General features: G+C 43.6%; 1 protein-coding gene across 9 annotated transcripts in view; it reads right to left on the reverse strand.

Moving 5' to 3' along the window:
* Positions 1–25,718, reverse strand: part of LOC110487106 (semaphorin-6D) — a 123,578-nt gene that overhangs the window by 53,382 nt on the left and 44,478 nt on the right. For 4 of the 9 annotated variants that reach the window (XM_036945769.2, XM_021559031.3, XM_090196684.1 and 1 more), the window contains one exon: positions 7,027–7,228. The exons of 1 other annotated variant lie outside the window; for it this stretch is intronic. The gene's annotated coding sequence lies outside the window, so the exon portion shown is untranslated. Of the gene's footprint in view, positions 1–1,328; positions 1,352–7,026; positions 7,229–23,096; positions 23,467–25,718 lie in introns of those variants that run through there. 4 more of the 9 variants (XM_036945766.2, XM_090196687.1, XM_036945763.2 and 1 more) reach the window with 3 other exon arrangements.

The raw sequence follows: 25,718 nt of genomic DNA on the forward strand, positions 1-25,718 counted from the left end.
GCACTTACAGTTGACCGGGGCAACTCTAGCAGGGCAGACATTTGATGAACTGACTTGTCGGAAAGGTGGCATCCTATGACGGTGCCACGTTGAAAGTCTCTTTAGTGAGGCCATTCTACTGCCAAATGTTGGTCTATGAAGATGGCTGTTTGCTCAATTTTATACACCTGTCAGCAACGGGTGTGGCTGAAATAGCAAAATCCACTAATTTCAAGAGGTGTCCACATACATTTGTGGATATATAATGCATAATGTTTGACTAAAACAATAATTTCAAACCTACCTAAACCTTTCAAAGCGTACATTTATATATGATCACGTGTTTCTCTTCTTGGGAACAGATTTCTAAAATTAAAGTCACTTGTAGCTGATTTCCTGGTTGTTAGTCTGATGTCCAACAAAAAATTATTATTATTATTATTTATTTTTTTAACTTGCTCTAGCCTCTTAGGCAGCCAAGCCAAGGGTGTATGTAGTCAAGTCAATCAAGAAAGGTCAGATGTGAAACAGGCTGATGCGGATTAATGTTGACAATAAATGACATGATAATGCAGATGGCAGATGAAAGACTTCACCCACACTCGTGTTCAACATCAAATCAGAATTCCTACACTCAGAATGTACTGTACTTTAAGGACAGTGCGTGCACGTGTGCGTGTGTGCATGCATGTGCGCCCACCAATTATGTAGATTTTTAAAAGCATTCTAGGTTCACCTCCATGCCCTGCACTGAAAAAGCACAGACAAGGGGCAATGTCAAGATGACAAGTGCAAACAGCCAAAAGCTAAAAAAGGACTTCCTATTAAAACTAAAGTAGCTATTTTGGATGACAGCCAACTGTCCAAGTAAATCAATTTGAATTTGTTCAGGAGTTATCTGAAGGGTGAAAGTGATGTAATTTTAATAAGCAAATATGAACTTTAGGATGATTAAATGAATTTAGATGTTTTCCCTCAAAGTGAACATTGTTCAATAGCTGAACACATTTGCATACATGAAGTTACATTCCAAGAAAGCTCAGTACATGTCTTAAGTCAAATGGCAAAAACAAGCAAGTCCCATTACCTTACAGTACATAGTTAAAGGCAAACCTGCATTCATTAATCTACTGAATTTTCTTTCATTAGTTTAATGTAAAACATCGCAAAGGCTTTAGGACTTTCTAAATCTGCAACTTTTAGAGCCAACATGCATCATATAGCCTTCTGAAATGAGAACACTTTCAGTATTTATTTAGACCTCAAACCAAGAGGCTGGCAAAGAATCACCCTGGGAGGTGGTTTAGTGGGGTATAGCAAAACACAATCAGGAAACCTGAATCTCCTACCTGACTGATGTCTTCATCCAGACCTGACCGTGTGGAGAGGAGAAAAGGAGAAGAGGAGAGAGAGTAGGACAGAGGGTAGTGGAGGTCAGATAGGCCATACATAACCAGCCCTGCTGTTGACATTGTAGAACTCATCCTGTGGTTGTAGAGGCATTTCTCTTCCATTTTGGTGAGAGGATTTATTTACATGTCTCTGCCTGCAGCTTTCATTTGGCAAGATTTTACGGAGTGAGCGAGTCCTAGGGTTTGGGGGAGTAAGGTCTGCAGATAGTCTTGTTGACAGTAGAGCTGTTATCACAGAAGGAGTGCTGCTTGTCTCCTCACAGCTTAAGTACTTAAGGGTGTGTGTGTGTGTGTGTGTGTGTGTGTGTGTGTGTGTGTGTGTGTGTGTGTGTGTGTGTGTGTGTGTGTGTGTGTGTGTGAGAGAGAGAGAGAGAGAGGTTTGGATCGAACCCTACAGCATGGAGTGTCTGAGAGGACACCTCATAAAAAATTCCATGCTGTGTGAAGTTCATATTTTTTCAGAGGAACGTTAACTGGATGAAGAAGTTGCATCACTTATTTGGCCCCTTTAACATTCCATGTGGAAGGAAAATGGTCGCCAAGTTACTTCGAACTCAGCAAAGTACAAAAGCAGAGCATGTCCGTAACTACATATGAGGACACCAAGGGTTGGACCTCACATTTTTGCAATAAAATAAAAATATATATTTTGTACACAATAAAGAAAATAAATTATGGGTAAATTACGGGTCAACATCTAAATATTGTTCCTGGCACTCATCAAAGCTCAGAAGAATAATTTATTTGAACATTCTAATCGCGCCTGCCTTTGCGAACAAGTAGAATTGTGAACAGTGGTTTGTTCGTTATGATAACCTGCATCCCCCTGATTTGCCTCCCAGATTTGCCTTTTTAACAGCACATTCACCACTCTCACAAACAGCTAACTCGGCCCTCTTGCGGCACAGGCCGGGGGTCGAGTTATTTTACTTATTCCACATTTTGTTATGTTACAGCCCGAATTCAAAACTTACACACAATAACCCATAATGAAAAAGTGAAATTTTTTCAAATTTTAACAAATTTATTGAAAATGATAAAGAATTACCTCATTTACACAAGTATTCACACCCCTAAGTAAATACTTTGTAGAAGCACCGTTGGCAGCGATAAGGCTGTAAGTCTTTCTGGGTAGGTCTCTAAGAGCTAGACAACCACTAAGGTCTTGCCATAGATTTTCAAGCAGATTTAGTCAAAACTGTAACTCTGCCATTCAGGAACACTCATTGTCTTTTTGGTAAGCAACTCCAGTGAAAATTTGGCCTTTTAGTTTATTGTCCTGCTGAAAGGTGAATTCAACTCCACCTGTCTGGTGGAAAGCAGACGGAACCAGGTTTTCCTCTAGGATTCTGCCTGTGCTTAGCTGCATTCCATTTCAATTTTATAATGAAAAACTCCCCAGTCCTTAACAATTACAAGCATAACAATAACATGATGCAGCCATCACTATGTTTGAAAATATGGAGAGTGGTACTCAGTAATAAGTTGTATTGGATTTGTTCCCAAACTTGGGGTCAGGGTCCCATGTGGGGTCCCATGAGAAAATCTGTACTAATCTTATCAAACAAGTTAGGAACATAAAAAAGAGGATATGTTGCAATATGAACATCTCCACATGGCCTATCTTCCCTATAGGCCTGCATTAAAATGCAATCAAAATGAAAACACAGTTGAAAGTTTTCGCTTCGTCGCTATTTAATTCCTTGAGAGGAAGAACACACAGAGGAGATATTGTGAACGCTTCTCCAGCCTAGCTCGTTTCTTTCTCACTCATCTCCACTATGTTGCCTCCCATGGTCTCTAAGGACCAGCCGAGGTTGGGGTGCATTAGCATTCCCACACAGAAGATCCCACAGATGCTCAGGGGAAAGTCCCACAGGATGCAATGATCTGTGGATCAATATCTGGAGCTTAACGCATTGTGTTCACAGAATATTAAGTCATCGTGGGAAAGTTATCCCATCACGCTCCAGGTGAAAAGAGCCAAAGCCCACAATTATCCTAAGCCAGCCAGCCACCCACCCACCACGCTACGGTTCGAGATGATAAATGCAAATCATACCAATGAACAGAGGAAAAACTACTTTGAGGCAGGAGTCTGTCGAATTACAAAATACGAAAGCTGCATCTGTAAGCAAAATATTGACGCATGAATCAAAAGTAGGCAACATGCATCAACGTGCGTTGAAACATAGGAACTGGATTTATTTGAAGTGTCCACAGGGACTTCGGACATTCAGACACAAACTCGTTGCTCAAATGTCAACAACGGTAACTGTGTAAACAGAACATCTCGTTGTTGACATCCTGACATGTACAGTGCCTATATTGCTGTAAACCCCAGAGTCTCCTAGACCTACCATTAGTCTGACTCGTCTATGTCAAATCCCTCCTTGTCCCTTCTTTTCCAGGGTAGCGGAGCGGAGAGCCTGTGACAGGTTACGCGCGCATCCACTGCACACATCATTGATAGTAATGGGGGGGGGGGGGGGGGGGGGGGGTAAAGTAGGCAGGGAGGGGTGTGTGTGAGAAAGTTTGTATGCAGGGGCGTTAGCAAGTCAGGATTACACAAGCGGAGCATGAGTTCCGCTCCGCGAGATCAATTTATGTCACCAAACGGCATGACAACCAGTCCCCTCCCAGTCACCATCTGCCTTGTCCCCAAGCCAATTTGTCACAGCACATTCATGTGTGGTGATGCCCTCCTTTAACATTGAGGAAGATGGCTGTGGGGAAAATAAGAAAGGAAGGAAGGAAGGAAGTAAAGAAAGGAGGAAGGGGAAAATAGCACTGGCAGCACACTTATTGAGGTACTACTGGTATGGACTGGTGTCAGAACTTAGTTCGCACCCAACTGAATTAGAATGACCTAATTGAGGTGAACACTCTCCAGCATTTTCTCACGTAAGATGGCGTCATTCTAACATGACATACAGTTGCCAGGAGCCATCTGTCTAAACAAACGTGGAAGAATCATCTCTAAGAATCATGATGACCTAACACTAGTTCCTAATTCTCCACTCTCCGTAGCTATGATGCACTGGCTACTACGGCAAACAATGCTCGATCAGCTGAGCCAACCAGTGAATGGCCATTAGAGTAGGTCGTTTGCCAGCTTGCTGATGAAGTTGTTCGGCACCAAAGTTATGGGACTGTTTTAAGAAATTAGCATGTGTCTGACTGACAGCTGGCACTGTGCCTTGCTACTTTGTAACATTTGGCCAATGCCATAACGCTGCGAAAGAGTGGTCAGCTGTGCTGCAGAACTCAGCCCACTAGTCACGGCAGAACAGAAACTGCCTTATCATGAAAACTCACTAGTGCTATTAGCTAGAATTTCACTACACTAGCTAACGGGAGTATTCAGCAACGAATGTGTAGTGAGGGCCAGCCAACGAGAGCATACAGGTCACAGTGGTGGGTAGTATATGGGGCTTTGGTGACAAAACGGATGGCACTGAGATAGACTGCAACCAATTTGCTGAGTAGAGTGTTGGAGGCTATTTTGTAAATGACATCGCCGAAGTCAAGGATCGGTAGGATAGTCAGTTTTACAAGAGTTTGTTTGTCTGCATGAGTGAAGGATGCTTTGTTGCAAAATGGGAAGCTGATTCTAGATTTAATTTTGGATTCTTAATATGAGTCTGGAAGGAGAGTTTGCAGTCTAATCAGACACCTAGGTATTTGTAGTTGTCCACATATTCTAAGTCAGACCCGTCCAGAGTAGTGATGCTAGGCGGGCGGGCAGGTGCGGGCAGCAATCGGTTGAAGAGCATGCATTTAGTTTTACTTGCATTTAAGAGCAGTTGTATGGCATTGAAGCTCGTCTGGAGGTTAGTTAACACAGTGTCCAAAGAAGGGCCAGATGTATACAGAATGGTGTCTTCTGCGTAGAGGTGGATCAGAGAATCACCAGCCGCAAGAGCGACATCCTTGATGTATACAGAGAAAAGAGTCGGCCCGAATCATCTCATATGTATTTGCTGTATTCTATTTAATGCCACTGACATTGCTCGTCCTAATATTTAAATATTTCTTAATTCCATTACTTTTAGATTTGTGTGTGTTGTTGTGAATTGTTACAAATATTTCTGCACTGTTGAAGCTAGTAACACAAGCATTTCCCTAAACCTGCAATAACATCTGCTAAATGTGTATGTGACCAATACAATTTGATTTCAGCCAGGAAGCAGGTCGCTAGTTAGCTAGCAAATTTTTGTGCACATTTAAATTTTCATACTGATTCTACAACCACAAAACACCTTTAGCTTTATGTAGAATTAGGTAAAGACTTTCTCATGAAAAAAACATCAATATCAGCTACGGGTTTATAGTGTTTGGTAAGATTGGTAAGATTAACTGAGTCTTAAGGATGAAAGGGGGTTCAGTTTTGAGGATGAAATTAGTGTTTTCTAGTTATCAGACAGATCAGTGAAGACCCTCCAGTGGCAATGGAAAAGGTTGGATTAATGTCTTATATGAGCTGTTATAGAGTAGTGAGGTTTTGGACAGGGCAATAAACTGGTGCCAACCAAGGCATTAAAGGAGTGTACACTACAAATCAGAGCTTATTTCTTACCATCTTTCACTAGAAAAAGCAGTGAAACAACCTTTGCAGCGATGCATGGAAGATATGAATAGAATTTCACACATTTGTGCCAGTGTGTGAGGCCAGTGGGACGGGGACAGTGCTTTATTGCGAAATGACTGGGTGACAAGGTATGAAAGCAATGTGAGACACAGTCCTCTCATATACACACACACACCGTTTGCTGTGACAAGTCCCGCCATTCAGTGCTCCGTCTGATCACATTACATGCCTTTGCTCCCACTGACTGGTGTTCCTTCCCATTTTACCGTTTGTGGCAGCCATAATGAAAAGCAGAAAATGGCCAACCATATCAGAGCCAGCTGTAGACACCCAACTACTCTGCAAGTGACCAATTGAGCACAACACCTATATCCTCTTTCTACATGGCCTGCACACCAAACCCTAATGCATTGTTTGCCTGCTAACATATTTGACAACAATGGAAGTGGCTGGCATGCACTCACTTTGATTGATGCACAACGCTACACAATGGCCCGTGATGTTTGTATACATAGCCGGCCAAAAGAGGGCTATCAGTACAAAGCCAATGCACATCAAGGGGTATGAACGCAGGTGTGTCCAATGTGAACCCTCGTCCCGTCAAAACGCTGAAAATACGGGCAACAGGGAGTGAAAAGGGTGACAGAGACAGAATTGCAGCTGTGTTGTTATATAAAGCATTGAGGGCGGTTGTCCAACAAAGCCGGGCCTATACAGATAAGGTTTCAAATGAAAGTCCTGAAGGGCTCATTTCCACTGCGGACAACAATCACTTCATGATGTGAGGGCTCACGTAGTCAGCTACGGGTGTTATCCGGAAGGACATTGAAACATCAACAGCAGGCATCATAGCACACCACTCGGTGACCTTTGAGCTATAGAACACCAATTAGATACGAGTCAGCATTTATTACAGCCAGCATGTTTGACGTCATACTCCATCTAAACCCATGGGTTAGACTACTTTGGATCCTGTTTCCAAGCCAAGATTCTATGTCTGAAATGTAGACATGAAGAGGGAAGAATAATGGTGACAGTACTCACTTTCTGTATCAGTACAGATGGATGGTTATTGGTTACACCGTCAAATGGCCCAGTCGATCTTTGGTTCCTCCCAACAGAGGTGAAGAATTCAGAGGGTCCGATCCGATAAGTACGGAGGGGTTGTGCAGTTGGGGGAGGGTCAGGGGGTTGAAACCCCCCTCAGATATTTTCACAATTAGTTTTGCAATCCTCAGCAAACTTCCTGTGAGAGAAAAAAAAAACAAGAGACGAACAACATGAGCGGTGTGCTGCAGCAGTGATGGCCCAGTACGTAAACAACGGGAGGGAGAGCACAGCTGAGCTGCAAACACACAGGCTAATAACCTCTGCCTTTTCAACGCACAGCCTCGGCAGGATACTGCAACGGGCCGCTGACCCATGACTGAGGAAGATGTGCGGAGGGGGGCAAACATCCTCTTAGCATAATCTCCTCAGTCGCTTTACTGTCATAACATAGCAGCATAACACAAGCAGATGAGCTCTAAATATAACCAGATGCGTGGGGCTCCACAGGGGTTGAGGCGGTGAGGCGACAGAGAAGCTGCAGAGCTACAGTATAGTGTGAGAACTTCTCTCTATACTTATCCATTTCCCATAGTCTCAAATTGTTCAAACAGCCTACAATGGATGTGGAATATAGACACTAATGGAAAAAAGAGCTGTCAATCATCTAAGGTTGTTTGTTACATAGTAACGCTAACAGCCTACTGGTACTTCATATAAAGTTGCTGCTAACAACTCTGTGTTACAAATGGCTATTCCACTGAAGCTTGTTTATGAGCTTCAGAACCATCTGGGAGATTGAATTATAACCGGCCTTGTCAGCTAACTGTATCATCATGGTTTTACCATCTCTCCTAAAGAAACCCCCTTGCAGTGATGGGAACCCGTGACAGATAAACTTCCCTTCAATCCATTCCAGACTAATGGCATGTGGTCGATGACTCTTGCGCCCATCGCTAACAACCAGCGCTGACTAATGTCATGTGGTCGATGCGTCTTGCGCCCACAAATACGCCCCCGCCGCACATCCATTCATGCGCACAGGGTCGCACACAAATGGCTGCGGATTGCAGGTCGTGACCATGGAGCTCTCCCTTACATCCTGTAATTACTAACGTATGTCCACTCACTGAACTGACTCACACAGCCCAGCGGATGGAGGACATCAGTCTCTCTGACCCCCCTGGATATTAACCCAGCTGACTGCAGCTGCTATAGACTGCAGAGTGACTCAGGAGCCTAACCAACAGTGGTCTAATGCCCCCATGAATAAGGCTATAAACCCAGAACCACCCCAGCATTCTCCACATTAACTAGGCTAGCGTGGGTTCCTTGGCATAACGACCCACAGTGACTAAACCTATGTGGTGAAGAGGGGGACGCAAACCTTCGCTCACACGGTGTGGGTCGGTAAGTGGATGCGTGTTGGTCTTCATGCCAAATGACATAGGTTCCCAATCATGGGACACAGAAGTTTGCTGTACACGATTGATGTCAGTGCTCAACTACAAATACCCTCTACAACTGATTTCCATTTTCACATAGTTAAGACCACAGTGGTCACATTTGGCACAGAGCAGCCATTTTGGAGTGACACTAAACCATCAGAGGCCCTGTCAACATCTGTTGAATAGCTAATTTAGCAGCCTCTGACACATAGGATAGCTCAAATTATGGTCAGCTGATTTCGTTGGCACACAATGTGTCTTTTCAGAGTAGAGACCAAGAGAAGTATGAGCAAGGCGTTTTGTTGTTTGTGCTTGCTTGTTTGTTTGTTTTCCCCAGCCCAACATGGATTGACTTGCAGTATAGATTTCACGAAATTAAAACTTCTAGACGTGGTCTTTACTTTTTTTTTCTTAAAACAAACCATACCATGCCCTGGAACCGAAGTTGAGAGAATTGGTTTTGGTGCACACATAAATTCATCACGTTTTTACTATTCAGATTTTGTCCAATAATTTCGAATCTTATTGGCTTGGATTGGCTGCACTGAGCCTCCGTTTCCCCTGCCTTAAGGACAGCTAGTCCAACTTGGTGTCACCCCCCCAAAAAAATTACAAATATTTTCACATGAACATCCCTTTGAACTGAAAAAAAAGATTTATTAATGTGGATATTGACTTTGTCACATCAGCATGCTTTTGTGACTCAGTCGATGCCAATGCAGGGCTACGGGCCAGAAGGTTAAGGGTTCGCTGACCACAATGGACGAGCCACTCCCCCTGCCATTCTCATTACACCTACACTACAATCATAACTGGCTGCAGATAATGATCAGCTAAGTGGAAATCAGATTTTCAACATTTTGATGCTATATTTATAATCATATAAAATATATGCAACAAATTTCCACCAACAGGTTTCTGTGCCAACACATCAACCAATAAGCAAAGCATACCGACTTTCGCCGCGTTAATGTCACGGTTTGAGATTTCAGCACCACAATCTGCACAGTTTGGAGACTGGAATTCTATTTTGGACTAATGTGCACAGGTATCCTACAGGAGATTTCTGAAGTAGTCTAAAACATTGTGACTAGGGCTGTGACAATACCAGTATCGCAATATTTCTTCCATGGCAAAAATGAAAACATAAAGCAGCCCAAACTCTTTGGTCCTTAAAAAACCTACTGTATGTAAAATATTGTGTGCTATATCTTGAAAAATAAATAAACGTGACTCTGGATGACGTCATAATGATCCCACTGGGCACAGATGTCAGTTCAAAATGTAGTTTTGATTTACATTTGGTTGAGTGAACATGAATTCAACAACAAATATGGTTTTAGGTTAAAAGTCAGGTAAAAAAATAAGACAAAATGCCCTTGATGACTTTTTGCAAATCCAATCAGTTTTCCACATTGATTCAACGTCATCCCTTTTAACATTGTTGTAAAATGACCCGTAAGTAAGCATTTCACTGTTAGTCTAAAACGGTTGTTTACTAAGCATGTGACAAATTCATTTTATTTGATCACATTGATTTTCTTGGTTGAAATGATGTGGACACTAGGGATTTAACATTTTATTACTGTTCAAGTACTCGCATGATTTTTTTTGGTGTACGAGTCAACTGGTGATATTATATTGTGGAAAACAATCTTCAAAAAAAGCAGTAACCTCAGCAGTGGGGTTTGCTTGTAGAAGCCTATGACGGCAATGGCATAGCTTTGCTTTGTTAATATAGCAGGCCTTATCTCCTGAGCCCTTATCACAGTCAAGACACCTATCTCACCTATCTAAGTAAAAAAAAAAATGTTTTAAACATGTAAAATAACAGCATAAAATAGAACATAATGCCAGGGCGAAGTGATGTGCATCTCGGGTCTGGAACAGCTATTCTCAAAGAGTGATCATTTGAAACGGGGCTCGATACGGCGAGTTGAAATATTTTTTCCCAGGGTTACAAACCGAGATCTATCTTTCAATATACAGATGTTCCATTTAGAATATTCAAACTGTTCTTTGGAATTTTCCAAATGGATGAACAATTCCACATTGAATACTGCATGGTGATAACGTATGGCCATGGCATCTGTTTGGTGAGCAGGTTTGTGTATTTTCAGTGTGAAACCCATCTATGTTTAGGCTAACCAATTCTAAAAATGGATCATGGCTTTCACCTGGTCAGTCTACGTCATGGAAATGTTTGGTACACTCAGTGTATTTTCCTACTTCAATCAACCAGTCCATTTTGAATTTGTGATAAAACTTTTGTCATTTGGAAAGGAATGTAGCTTGTGTATTCCATTCGTTAGATCCGTTATTATAGGCATTTATTTTTGTAAACCTAACAGGAGCATGTGTGTGCAATCAGCATGCATGTGTTTCGGGAGCGGTCAGAACACAACTGAGCGAATGAGACAGGGAGGGGCAAAGGGAATTTAGGGAGAAGGACTGTGTGATGCTTGGCTTGGTTTCTTCTTGGTTGTGCCCCGCAAATGCACATGAACTTTGTGAAGAATTTCACTTGCCATTTTGGGCATCCACAAAGCACAATCCACCAAATAATCTCAGGTTCAAATTTGAGCTTTGACGTCCATTCGAGTACTCATGCCCATCCCTAGTGGAAACAATGTTGATTCCACCCGTTTTTTCCCCAGTGGGATATTTGTTTCCAACATTAGGGCAGATTTCATAAAGAAGTTAAATCCACTTTGTGTTTTGTCTCCTTGCCACAATACTAACGAGTATCGCGATACTGGTATAGTCCAGTCCCCTAATTGTGAATGGTTGTGTTTATGCCACACATGAAAGGTAATACATTTTAAAAGTTAAATGACAAATATTTAGGGTATATTAAAGCTTTATTGGTTCTACGTGCGTAAGGAATATCGGAGAGGAGGCAGACCACGCGTTAAGCTTTCCTGAATAACTGGGCCTGCTGGGAGCATATGTGGCCACATTTTTATAGGACGACTTGAGAGAATGATGATCCACAACAGACAGTGCATCTCAGTATCACAACTTAAAATACAGCCAGACTGGCTTGCTACTGTGCCTTTCTATGCCTTATAAACTGTTCAGTAGACCCCCTGATCCAAATGGAATGAAATATTCAAATCACAGGGCACTGTTATTCAAATGATATTTTCACTGCAGTTTACAGCCTAGAGTAGAATGTTGTACTCACTTGAAAACAATACTGAAATTATTCATTGTAATGTTGTGTTTTAGGTTAATCTAGGTAGGATACTTGTACTGTTCCTAAAGAGCAATAAGGGAGCTGCGTGTCTCATGTCTTCACTGTTCTTTCCACTTATATTGAAAATTAGTGCAGCTTTGAATGATTTTACATGTAGTATGATTGTCCAGATCTGCAATATGCAAACTAACAAACAATCCACCTACCACTATTGTCACTATGAATGGTGGATAAAGGACAGGATAGACAGACTGGTAAGACTATTGACCTGTGTGGTATAGTTAACGTGGGAAGTACTCATGCCCCCTCATGCCCAGTTCGTCTCTGCGCTCAAATCCCTCCTTCCCTTGCAGGCTCCTCACCTCTTGCCTCCTTTCTTTATCTCTACCACTTCCAACCTTCACCTCCTACCATTTATGTGCAATTCCTCCCGCCTTCCAAAAAACCTCTTCAGTATCCTCCTTAAAAGTCTTTGCAAACCCTCCCTCCCTCCTCCACATCCTCCCTCAATCTCTCAGATCATTCTTCCCTCCAGATATCTCCCTCTAGGCATTGCGCTGGTTCGCTCTGCTGCAGAGGTGATCAATGGCCCCTGGCGCCTCGGGGCCCCTGGGCTCCTGAAATGCAGGTATTAATAATGCAGGGCCCGGCTGTCATTTCCTCCATTAGCTTGGGGGAGACATGGGGCCCGGATGGCTGATTGATTACTAATTGGATTAATTGCAGTCTTTTAGGGGAGGAGAATGTAGTAGTCTGGAGACCTAGCTGGCAACTGATAGGGGAGTGCATTTGACATGCTGGCATTCAGAGATAGGGATACCGAATGCTGAAACGGGTAGCGTAAACTGTGAGGGGGTTGGGTAGACTGGGGTTGCCTGTTCAGTTTCTTTGGTTGACGCCAGGGTTGAGAGGGTATGTCATTTGAGATACAGGAACATTTGTGCAACATGCACTTGGTAGAAACGAGGAATTGATCAAGCAGCTTCTCAATAGAGGCGTTTTCCATTATTGCACAGTGTGTGTCTGCTGAACGAAATTAACTCAACGCCTTGTACACCAAATCACCCATCCTGATGACATCGTTACTTTCATTTGCTAGGTCTTTCCTCCCATTTCCTTTGGAGGTATCTTCTTAGCCATCGACATCTGGCTACACTCTTTGATAAGACAGAGATGTAGATTAGGTAAATGTGCAATGATTGTTTCTGATGGACAACACTTTCTGTAATCTTCTAACCTTCCTTTGAGATAAAGTTAATAAACCTCATTACAGCCATGGCACACTGAGATCTGTATTCTCCAGAAGGGCCCATTCACCACATTGGAAAAGCCTAAAACATGCAGTCATGTCAATGCCTTTCCGTATAGGATTTTAATTGTTGACCTATCCATCGCACTGATCGCAGACATGTGCAAATCAAAAGTTTATTGGTCGCATACAGTTTAGCAGATGTTATAGCGGGTGAAACAAAATGCTTAATTTACTAGTGCCTAACAATGCAGTGAAATGTCAAAAAGTACACATATAATCAAACAAATAAGAAATGTCCAACATGTCCAAATCCAATTAACAATCCAAATAGCCTGTAACAGTACGTCAAATGTAATCCATACGTAGATACACTGAGTGTACAAAACATTAAGCGCACCTGCTCTTTCCATGACAGAGACTGACTAGGTGAATGCTATGATCCCTCATTGATGTAACTTGTTAAATCCACTTCAATCAGTGTAGATGGAGGGGAGGAGACAGGTTAAAGAAGGATTTTCTAGTCGTGAGACAATTGTGACATGGATTGTGTGTGTGCCATTCAGAGGGTGAATGGGCAAGACAAAATATTTGTATGGGGTATGATAGTAGGTACCAGGCGCACCAGTTTGTGTCAAGAACTGCAACTCTACTGGGTTTTTCACACGCAATAGTTTCCTGTGTGTATCAAGAATGGTCCACCACCCAAAGGACACCCAGCCAACTTGACAACTGTGGGAAGTCAACATGATGAACGCTTTCGACACCTTGTAGAGTTCATGACCTGATGAATTGAGGCAGTTCAGGGGGAAAAAGGGGTGGGGTGCAACTCAATATTAGGAAGGTGTTCTTAATGTTTGGTATACTCGGTGTATACACGATGAATTTACACAATACAGTTGAAGTCGAAAGACTACATACACTTAGGCTAGAGTCATTAAAATTAGTTTTTCAACCACTCCACAAATGTCTTGTTAACAAACTATAGTTTTGGCAAGTCGGTTAGGACATCTACTTTGTGCATGACACAAGTAATTTTTCCAACAATTATTTACAGACAGATTATTTCACTTATAATTCACTGTATCACAATTCTAGTGGGTCAGAAGTTTAAAGGCACAGTCAACTTAGTCTATGTAAACAGATTGGACAATTCCAGAAATGTCCTGGCTTTAGAAGCTTCTGATAGGCTAATTGACATTATTTGAGTCAATTGGAGGTGTACCTGTGAATGTATTTCAAGGCCTACCTTCAAACTCAGTGCCTCTTTGCTTGACATCATGGGAAAATCAAAAGAAATCAGCCAAGACCTCAATTGTAGACCTCAAAAAGTCTAGTTCATCCTTGGGAGCAATCTCCAAATGCCTGAAGATCCCACGTTCATCTGTATAAACAATAGTATGCAAGTATAAACACCATGGGACCGTACAGCTGTCATACCGCTCAGGAAGGAGACGCATTCCGTCTCCTAGAGATGAACGTACTCTGGTGCGAAAAGTGCAAATCAATCCCAGAACAGCAGCAAAGGACCTTGTGAAGATGCTGGAGGAAACCAGTACAAAAGTATCTATATCCACAGTAAAATGAGTCCTATATCCACATAACCTGAAAGGCCGCTCAGCAAGGAAGAAGCCACTGCTCCAAAACCGTCATTAAAAAGCCAGACTACGGTTTGCAACTGCACATGGAGACAAAAATCATACTTTTTGGAGAAAAGTCCTCTGGGCTGATGAAACAAAAATATAACTGTTTGGCCATACTGACCATCATTATGTTTGGAGGAAAAAGGGGGAGGCATGCAAGCCGAAGAACACCATCCCAACCGTGTAGCATGGCAGAATCATGCTGCAGGAGGGACTGCTGCACTTCACAAAATAGATGGCTTCATGAGGAGGGAAAATTATGTGGCTATATTGAAGCAACATCTCAAGAAACAGCCAGGAAGTTAAAGCTTGGTCTCAAATGGGTCTTTCAAATGGACAATGACCCCAAGCATACTTCATAAAGTTGTGGCAAAATGCTGTGGCAAAATAGCTTAAGGAAAACAAAGTCAAGGTATTGAAGTGGCCATCACAAAGCCCTGACATCAATCCCATAGAATATATGTGGACAGAACTGAAAAGGCGTGTGCGAGCAAGGATGCCTACAAACCTGACTCAGTTACACCAGCTCTGTCAGGAGGAATGGGCCAAAATTCAGCCAACTTATTGTGGGAAGCTTGTGGAAGGCTACCCGAAATGTTTGACCCAAGTTAAAAAATGTAAAGGCAATGCAACCAGATACTAATTTAGTGTATGTAAACCTCTGACGCACTGAGAATGTGCTGAAAGAAATAAAAGATTCTCTACTATTATTCTGACATTTCACATTCTTAAAATAAAGTGGTGATCCTAACTGACCTAAAACAGGGAATTATTACTAGGATTAAATGTCAGGAATTGTGAAAAACTGAGTTTAAATGTACTTGGCTAAGGTGTATGTAAACTTCAGACTTCAACTGTATAACCTAAGAATGATATGTACAGCAGTGGATATATTACATTCCGTAAATATAAAACACACACACACACACACACACACTAGTACCGGGTTGGACCCCCCTTAGCCTCCAGAACAGCCTGAATTCGGGGCATGGGAACGTTACTCAATTGGTATCAAGGGACCTAATGTGTGCCAGGAATACATTCTCCACCCCATTACACCTCCGCGAACAGCTTGTACCATTGACACCAGAAAGGATGGGGCCCATGGACTCATGCTGCATACGGCAAATCCTGACTCAGCATGACGCAACAGGAACTGGGATTCGTCGGACCAAGCAATGCTTTTCCACTCCTCAATTGTCCAGTGTCAGTGATTGCGTGCCTACTGGAGCCTCTCTTGTTTTTAGCTGATAGGAGTGGAACCCAGTGTAGTCATCTGCTGCAATAGCCCATCAGTGACAAGGAGTGCCGAATTGTGCATCCCAAGATGCCGTTCTGCACTGTTTACTTGTCTGTTTGTGAGCCGCCTGATAGCTTGCACCATTCTTGCCATTCTCCTTCGACCTCATCAACGAGTGGTTGTTGCCCACAGGACTGCCGCTGACTGGATGCTTTTTGTTTGTCGCACCATTCTCGGTAAACCCTAGACACTGTCGTGCATGAAGATCCCAGGGCTCCGTCCGATTCTGAGATACTGAAACCGGCACACCTGGCAAGGACGATCATACTACGCTCATAGTCACTTAGGTCACTAGTTTTGCCCATTCTAATGTTTAATCGAACAGTAACTGAATGCCTCAATGCCTGTCTGCCTGCTTTATATAGCAAGCCATGGCCATGTGACTTGCTATCTGGAACCAGGTGGGTGTATCAAATAAACTATCAAGAGTGTACGTATGTAAATGGTGTGTATAGACAGTTGGGACAGTATGTGAATAGAAAATTAGTTATATAGGGTGAGCCATGACTAAAATACAGTATATACTGTACATTTAAAGTGGGTTAAACAATATGTAAACATTATTAAAGTGACCAGTGTTCAATGACTATGTACAGCAGCAGTCTCTAAGTTGCAGGGTAGAGTACCGGGTGGTAGCCGGCTTGTGACAGTATCTAAGAATCAGGGCATGGTAATGGGCGGAGGCCAGCTAGTGGTGACTGTTTAACAGTCTGATGGCCTGGAGATAAACAGCTTCTTATCAGTCTCTTGGTCCCAGCTTTGATGCACCTGTACGGTCTCCGGGTTCTCGATGGTAGCGGGGTGAACAGGGCGAGGTTTAGGCGGCTAAGGACCTTGATGATCTTCTTGGCCTTCCTGTGACACCGGTTGCTGTAGATGTCCTGGAGGGGAGGCAGAGTTTCCCCTGATGATGCGTTGGGCTGACCGTACCACCCTCTGGAGAGCCCTACTGTGCAATGTTTGCATGTATGTGCATATTAATGCGTCCAATGCTGTGCTTATGTGTTTGTATGTGTCAGCCTTACGTGTTGCCCTTGGTAACTGGTGGTCAGGCATAGATCATGGTTGGAAAAACTCATGTGTGTGCACGCTGGGAGTTTTGTGTGTATACTGTATGTTTTTACAACACGCCAAAACCCACAATAGAAACAAATCCACTTATGCATGGATCCGACACATATCATTGTGGGTGCGTGGATGCGAGCATCCACATGAAAGCATAGCAAGTCATATCCTGCCAGCTGGAGCACAGAAACCTCAGGAGTGTGTGTACAGTGTGTGAAACAACATACTGTAGTGTCCTACTTCCAAACTCATCAGGTTATTTTGAAGGGAAAATACAATTTATTGGCCAATCCAGAAATCACAAATGCAACTCATTATTCCTGAATACAGTGCAGCCGGACTGCTTCATCCTTTCCCAGGCTGTATCACATCCGGCCGTGATTGGGAGTCCCATAGGGCAGCGCACAATTGGCCCAGCGTTGTCTGGGTTTGGCAGGTGTAGGCCGTCATTGTAAATAAGAATTTGTTCTTAACTGACTTGCCTAGTTAAGTAAAGGTTAAGTAAAAAACGAAAAACAAAAATCCCCAGTATAGAATGTCAGAGTGATAGACTACTATAATGGGATTTACAGAAGAGGTCCTTTGTCTGATCCTTGCTCTTCTCCTCTCAAGTCTTATGAATCATTAGAAGACCCTCATCAGGATTTTTGACAGTATGAGATGTCATTACGCTTTCTTCCCAACGAGGTGTTGTCAGGATTTCGTCATGGTTTCAAACAGTAAGCCTATCTCTACATTTCACTCCCGAAGCCCGCACACACACACCCTTTGCTTCCTTCCAGGCAAAAGCGTTATTCCTTGGGCAGTCGGGGACAAGCACGACTCTCTTTCTCGCGCTCTGTCTCTCTCTTTCGCGCTGTGCTGCACCTGCTCCCCTTCACCCACTCCTCTCCTCACCCCTCACCTCCTCCCGGCCCCTGTGGCTAGCTGCAGAGATGGCCCGCTGCGCTAATTGAAAGCGACCCTGACTCGTCCTTTCCCCGAGGCGCTCCAGCCGATGCCCCATTGTTTTCTTTCACCGGCGGTTGACAACTGGCCTTTTAGCCATGGCGCGCTGCAGCGCAAACTCTGACCACAGCGCTCTGTCCTCGCGCCCTAACCCCTCTCTCTCCCCACAGACCCTTTTCAGGCCCATGGTGAAATGGAGAAACTGCAGAGTTGCAGATTTGGTTGTTGTTCTGCTTCTAAGGTAAGAACGGTTTGTCAAAATTAGACAGAATCGCATGTAAGTGGATTAAGTCATTTTGATTATGGTCCATTTATTGGAGCCAGCAGCCCAAGAGGTGAATGAGACAGTGATGTTAAAATGCTTTGAGTGCTGATGATAATAATTCACTACTTCGCCTTTCTTAGCAAGACTCCCGAAAGGATAAAGGATAAAACATTTAATGGGAACGCTGATATACCCACAAGACAGGCAAATGTGCTTGGATACAATTTCCTTCAGATGGCACCTTGTGAAAAAACTGCAATGTCCCCCTGAAATGAGGCGCGTGAACGGGGAGTTTTCCCATGGCTGTAGGCTGTTCTTATCACCCACACGGAGCAGAGCTGGAGCCCATAATCTAATAGCCTCACAGCACTGTCATAAATCACCCTGAGAGACTGCATGCTGCAACACACTGACACTTCCAATCTGGCAACCTGTGTCTTTATTAAAGACCACATTATACGGGGGAGACACCCCCCCCCCCCCCTTTCCTCCAAATATCCTCCATTGGAAAAGCATACATCCTGTACACACACACACACACACGAACGTTAACACACACAGAGATGCCATATATGCCGTGTAAATGTATGACCTGCGAACTGAGAGGGGAGGGTGATGAATGCTAGAGTGATGGCTGTAGTCAAGAAGCACATTTCAGTCCATGCGTGCGTGTTTGTATGTGCAGAAATGCACACAGTAGGGATGGTTTTTGCCTGGCTGCCTGCCTGCCTGTGTGGGTCCATGCATGCATTAGTTTCCTTTCAGTCATTTTGACAACTTCATTGGAAAATGCCAATGTAAACATGGATTCTGACAAACAGTAGCAAGCTTAGATTCTGAGATAGCCAGCTTAGGCTCTCTCGTTTCCTTCTTAAATATAATTATAGCACTGTCACACAGAGAAATTACAACATAGCACATCCAAAATGGAGAGAGAACATTGGCTTATTGATGTAATAAAACTAAATGAACAGGCCACAGGTCTAGCTTATTGAACCTGAAGGACCAGCAGGCCTATTTTAAAAACATTAACATTTTGAGGAGGAGATAATGATTTTTGTAACAAATCCACAGCTATTCTGTGCACTTTCTATCTACGAAAGCTTTCTCTTCAAAGTTCACAGGAATGACTCACTGAATCTTTGTCAAGACACTAGATCCATCGCTCAATGGGGAAAATCAAGCTTATTGTACCTTTACCAACCCTCACAGAGTTGAACCAACTTTGGTGGAGAAAGCTAAAACTGCTTGAACTCACTGAGCGATGTATGCACCAACAAAATGAAACATGCAGCTTTCACTGCCTGTCTCAGTACTCAACCAAAATAGTGCAAATTCCCGAAAGGAGAGACCTCCCAAATCCCTACCCCCCGAGCCTTACTGTGGAAAGACATCACTGAAGACATGATATTTAAGTAGCAGTTGTTATTCTGTAGCAATACACCGTTGAGGAAGTGGATTATACAAAGACAAGAGTCAGAGGTGTTCTTGGGTTTTTCTGTAATCCATTTCACTGTAATATGACCGGTAGTTCTAAACCACAAGAGACAAGTCTCAGAGGACCTTTCTCACACACAGAGCTACAGTGTAGATCTTTATTACACCCTGCCATGCTTCAGAACCAGACACCCTCAGTCTCTCTGCCAGCAGATACCCAGACAGCAGCCTCCTCACCTGTGTCAATACCACACATCCTCCCAGACCCACCGTGGAAACCTGGGCACTGTGCAGTCTGGGCAACTCACAACCAACTGCCGCTGCTGTGCAGATGTTGCAGAGCCATATCACAGAGAAAAACACTCACACAGTGAGTCAAAGTCTTGGCCGGTGTCGTTATCTCTGCTGACGTGGATCGTTGACACAGATGACAGAATCGGACAGGTAATCCTGGATTACAGTCCAGACGTGTCATATCCTGGATGCCCTTTAGACGTGGGCGTAACCTCATCCATCCTTCCATCCTCTCCTCTGGTGCCCATCAACGGAGCACCGTGCCCCTGCATAGATGGAGGAATAATGAGCTCTAGTTGCCTTGTCAACGCTGTCCTTTCTACCACTGTGCTCTAAGCTCCCATTTGGCCATTCCCTCCCCACCAGACTCTTTTGTAATCATGGGGATCCAGGAGGCAGATGAGATTTCATATTGTCTGAAATCCCTCAATCTCTGATTGGAAACCAGGAATGGAGCTTGCATACTCTGGCTGCATAACTACGTGTGTAGATTGGCTTTTTAACAGCTTCTACCCCCAAGCCATAAGACTGAACAGCTAATCAAAAGGGCTACCCAGACCCCTCTTCTACGCTGCTGCTACTCTCTGTTTATTATCTATGCATAGTCACTTTAACTCTACCCACATGTACATGTTACCTCAATTACCTCGACTAACCTGTGGCCCCGCACACGGACTCTGTACAGGTACCCCCTGTATTTAGCCTCGCTACTGTTATTTTACTGCTGCTGTTTAAATATTTGTAACTTTCGTTTTCTATTTAACACTTATTTTTCTTAAAACTTCTTAAAGCATTGTTGGTTAAGGGCTTGTTAGTAAACATTTCACTGTAAGTTGAACCTGTTGTATTCGGCGCATGTGACAAATTCAATTTGATTTGATTACTTCCACGCAGATGACGATTATAAGGGGATCATGTAAAATGCTCCTCGGGGGGTGGGGAGAATCACGCTTTTCCTCAGATCTCAAAGCCATCAAACCTGGCAATAACAATGACAATGGATGGGGTGTTTTATATCGGAGTATTTAACAGCCCTTTATATTGGGTGGACCGAACCCGAGCAATCAAAATGATCTCGTCCTCAATTGGGTGACTCACTACAGCCAGTTTACACCAGTAAGCTCACCGCACAATTGTCGCTATAGGGCGGTATCCAACCAACTTCCCTAAAGTCATACATCAAAGGGGAGAGCGCATTGGCTTGTAATTATAGAGGTTGGTTTCTGGTTAGAAGAAGTGGTTGACTTTCTGGTTTTGCTTCAAGCCCTCTTAGGTTCATCACTCTACTTGAGAAGACACAGTATAGCATGACATTTCCTGTGGGGGAGCATTCTGCTCCATGTCCACGTAACAACATGGTGTCAACCACACTCCAAAACAAAAACTTTCCATTCAGACAAACTGAAAAGTTGTGTTTCCTCGTGATGTAGGCAGTGTGCCGTGACTAACGAAATGTCTTTAAAAGTATGTAGAATGAAATGCGTGTGATGTGTTGGTATTACGGTTCAGAGAAACATTTACAGGTTGAGCTTTTCAGCATTTTCAACCTCTAGGTAACACAAAACGTCCTCATGACTCAGGCTAATGCTCTACTTTTTAACTCAGCTTCTCTTAAACCTTCATATGCATGACAGAGCATTTTTCAGACTAGCTTTTCGTATATTCATTGCTTAAGTGATTCTTACTTCTAACTGCCTTCACCTTGTGAATTAAACATGACTTTAAAAAAAAGGTCAAACAGGAATAACTAGTATAGACTTTCTCAATATTTACTCAACCTATGTTGAGTTTAAAAAGTTCTACTAAACCCAAGGGTGTGTGTAACTTCATCTACAGTCCCAAAAAGTCATTAGGCTACTTCATACACTTCATCCCTTCAAAACATCCATTGGGGTTAATGCACTGCTAATTTAACAGTTACTGTAGCAGAGACAGACTTCTAGTTCTGGCAGCAGGGTTGGATTAGCTCATGTTTCTCTCCCCATAACTGACTCATTAGTTATATTTGAACAAAAAAAAAATAGAGATCTGTTCCTCAACAAAAGCAGCTGCTCAAACAAAGAGGAAAAACACATGCTGACATTCAGAATAACAAAATGTTTCTTTACCGAGCTTGGTTAATTAACGCAGGCAAGCTAACCTCTCACCCAGTAGAGAAAGAGTTCAAAAGAAAGAGGACTTGCTGAGCAGTGAAATTCTTACTCAAAATCAAAATCAACACAAATTGTCACACATCCAGTTGGAAAAGGAGCATGTTTCCAATGTAGGACATGATGACACTAAAATGCTCTGAGATCTCTCAGAAATGACATTTCCCCAGCCTTGGATATGGAGATGCCTCGTGTTTCAATAGCTGTTGTATTTTATTATACGAGGCAAGTCAGTTAAGAACAAAATCTTATTTACAATGACAGCCTACCCCGGCCAAACCCTAACCCGGACAACGCTGGGCCATTTGTGCGCCACCCTATGGGACCAATCACGGCCAGTTGTGATACAGCCTGGAACCGAACCAGGGTCTGTAGTGACGCCTCCAGCACTGAGATGTAGTAATTTAGACCGTTGCGCCACTCGGGAGCCCAAAAAATATAGATTACATTTTTTTTAAACAAAATAATAAATGATTTTTTGACAGCCACTATAAACCATTACTCGTGAAATGTTTCAGAAAATACAATACAAAAAAACAACAACTCACCCTCCTGTTCTTGAACCATTGGAGGGTGCACATAATGACCACACTACTCTATGTCAACATGCTGTTTGGATGAATGGATGCAGTGAGTGCCAGTGGGCAAGGGGTGCCCATACACACTGACATGTCGTGGCCTGGCACGAGCCAGTGTTCTGGAAGGAGACTCATGGAAACCAGTGGGACACGGGCCGCCAGGCAGGCCTGCTACAGGAGTACTCTGGTCTGCTAATGGTCCTCAGGGTTTGGGACTGCCAATGTTGGCCCCACTGATGTGAGTGCCAGAAGGACCAGCCTCTTTCCATCGCTCCACCAGAGGAAAAATACTGCAGTCCCGCTGGCCAGCACTGCACAAACACACACCCACTCATAATGATCAAACATACAAACACACGGGCATAGACATAGAATACTGTCCACAAAAGTTTGTGTGGATGTATTGCACATGGAGGAAGAGACTTGCAGCAGAATCTGTACTAACACAAACTAACCCACATACAAAGAGAAAAGCAACTTGACAAACTCACCGCACCGCGTACCTGATACTTCAACAGCAGACACTGCCCCAAAAACTGGAAACAAGATGGTCTGTTGAGATGGCAAGAATCAGAACAGGCTATGTTCCCAGCACATTATGAAAAATTGGTCACTCTTTCGACTGATCTGTATTCAAGCCAGGCAAACGGGATCCCAACAGGAAGCACGAAACCTCTCATGAAGAGAAAGGGGGACGGAGAAACATGAGTGCAAGAGAGGGAGCAAGCTAAGGAGAAATAAAAGGAGAGAGCTAGAGAGATTGTGGGGCCCCGAGTGTGCCCCGTGGTGGGCCATTTCACAGTCCCACAGACTGACTAACACAGACAGGTCAGCTGGAAGACTCGCTGCCAAGAGAAACCCACAGCGGAAAGAGCCAGGCACAAGGCTGCACACACAGACCACACCTCCCAGCACAGCAAAACTATTTCCTTCTCAATCTGCCACACAATAACTGGGCCGCTGTTTATTGACCTTTTGCATGGGCTTTCATCAGGCAATCAGTTCCCTGCTCCAGGTACAGAAATATAATCTAAGCCCTCTGCCCTCGGCTGTAAACTCGCCACCTTCCAGTTGGATGGAGCTGCTAACCCTGATTCTCCATTCACATCAGGGTATGTCAGGGATGTTGGGCTGCGAGCGCCTACGGGACTGTACGTCTCAGTACTGCCAGCTGTCACACCTTTCAGAGTTGATAAAATCATCATGGGTGACAATGAGATATCATATCGCAATAATTAGTGGAATAACAAATCAATTAAGCGTAATAATGGAGCTGAAAGGCTCCATACACAAGGGGGTCTGAGAGACAATGTCTGAATGCAGCGCACACTGTTTGAGTACTCATATCATGTCCCTTTGATTGCCATAGGAACACACATCATTAATTTATGGGTTGAATGTCAACATTGCATATTATGACATTGTGAAATTGCAATCTACTTCCTGGTCTATGAGATACTGAATCTTTATAATAAATAACAATAATTTAAAAAAAATAACAATAGGACAGAACTTTCCAAATTTTAGAACTACAACGTTTCAGCATCACCCATTCTCAGTGTCAAACTTTAGGCAAAGTTATGGCAACAAGCTTTTGGTTTGACAGTTGACAGCAACACTTGCACGAGCGCGTCCAAATAAATGACTGAATTATTATCATTCAGAAAGTTCTGTCCTATTGTTTAAAGACTATCTTGGCAACACAAGCTACTTCGAACATACCATCGCTGTGATGCATAGGATCTTCAGCCATGTGGACAAGGGTTTTCTATTTTCAGCTCATTATTTCCATTAGCGTCACTATCTGTGTAGTAGGAGAAGGAGCTGCTCTGTTGATTTGGACTCTCACCATCTTACTCTCTGGGGCAGGGGATTAGGCGATGGGGGCTCCATCGCAGTAGAAACCTGCCCGTCCCGCGTGAAGAACGGTGACAGTGCGAGTCCCGTTCGACTGACGAGCGGCAGGAAGCCAGGCGGGCAGGCAGCGGCTTATCTGCCAAAACAGCTGGAGTGCTCCGTATCCCCAGCTGTGAGCGCTGCCGCGACTGAACGACCCCACGCAGAGAGACAGACAGAGAGGGGGGGAGAAAGGAGGAGAAAGAATGAGAAATAGTGGGAAACGGTATAAAAAAAAAGAGGAAATTGGAAAGCATGGAGAGAAAAACTAGGTGGGAGGAATCACACTTTTGCTCTACTTTTTGCGCTCCCTCACCTGGAGATTACACTAGCCTCGTTCCGCTGTTCACTCATGGCTCCGTTCCACCTCCTCTGCTGCCATTTCAATATAGTCCCAATGTAACACATCCGGAACGCACAGGAATTCCATTTGGGGCAGCGCTCTGTGCCAAACTCATCTCCGGAGCCTGTGAAGTGTTGACTAAGCATGGGGGGCCGCTGTCGGGGAGCTGTCCTGGACTTTGTGGAAGGTGTGAATGTGAGACCCAGGTGTCACTTTAATTGAGACTGAGACATTGCTGTAGGAGCAATACAACTGAATTGTGGGTGGACATTTTAACTTTGCAACAATGTATAACCTTACTGAGATAGTGGGGCGAATAGCTTTTGCCTCCAAATAAACTGAAAGTGTCTCATCCCCAGTCACAGCCATAGACCCAGAGAGGGTTAAGTCTCCAAACAGCAAAAGGAAAACAGCGGTCTGTCAAGGAGTCTGTCTGCTGCATCGGCACACTGGCTCCTCTTTCTGCCGTTGTAATGAAATTACAGTGGGCCCCGTCTGATTGATGAAAGTGCCATGTCTGCGAGTGCCTCTTTTACATAAAAGGAGAGGCTCTCCCACAGACTGCAATTCATCATCTGGCAGTCGGATGGCTCCATTCGTCTTAATTCACGCCGGGCCCAGGTCATGCAGCCCTGCCTCAACTCCCTGTTCGGGTTGGGTAGGGGTTGGCGGGGCTATTAAAAGGAGTTTAACCTTGTTATGTACTGCCACTCTGAGCGGCCTTAAGAAAGCTCAAAGTGTGTATGCATTTTTCTGGGTCAAGAAAAAGATGGAGACAATACAAACAACAAAATGAATACTCAGATCCTGTGCTCTCTACATATTCCTATGGCAGTCCCTCCAATCTATATGAAGACAGGCCTACACCGCCCGA

This window comes from Oncorhynchus mykiss, chromosome 2 (assembly GCF_057628025.1).
Source record: "Oncorhynchus mykiss isolate SJ-2025 chromosome 2, ASM5762802v1, whole genome shotgun sequence".
NCBI classification, from domain to species: domain Eukaryota; kingdom Metazoa; phylum Chordata; class Actinopteri; order Salmoniformes; family Salmonidae; genus Oncorhynchus; species Oncorhynchus mykiss.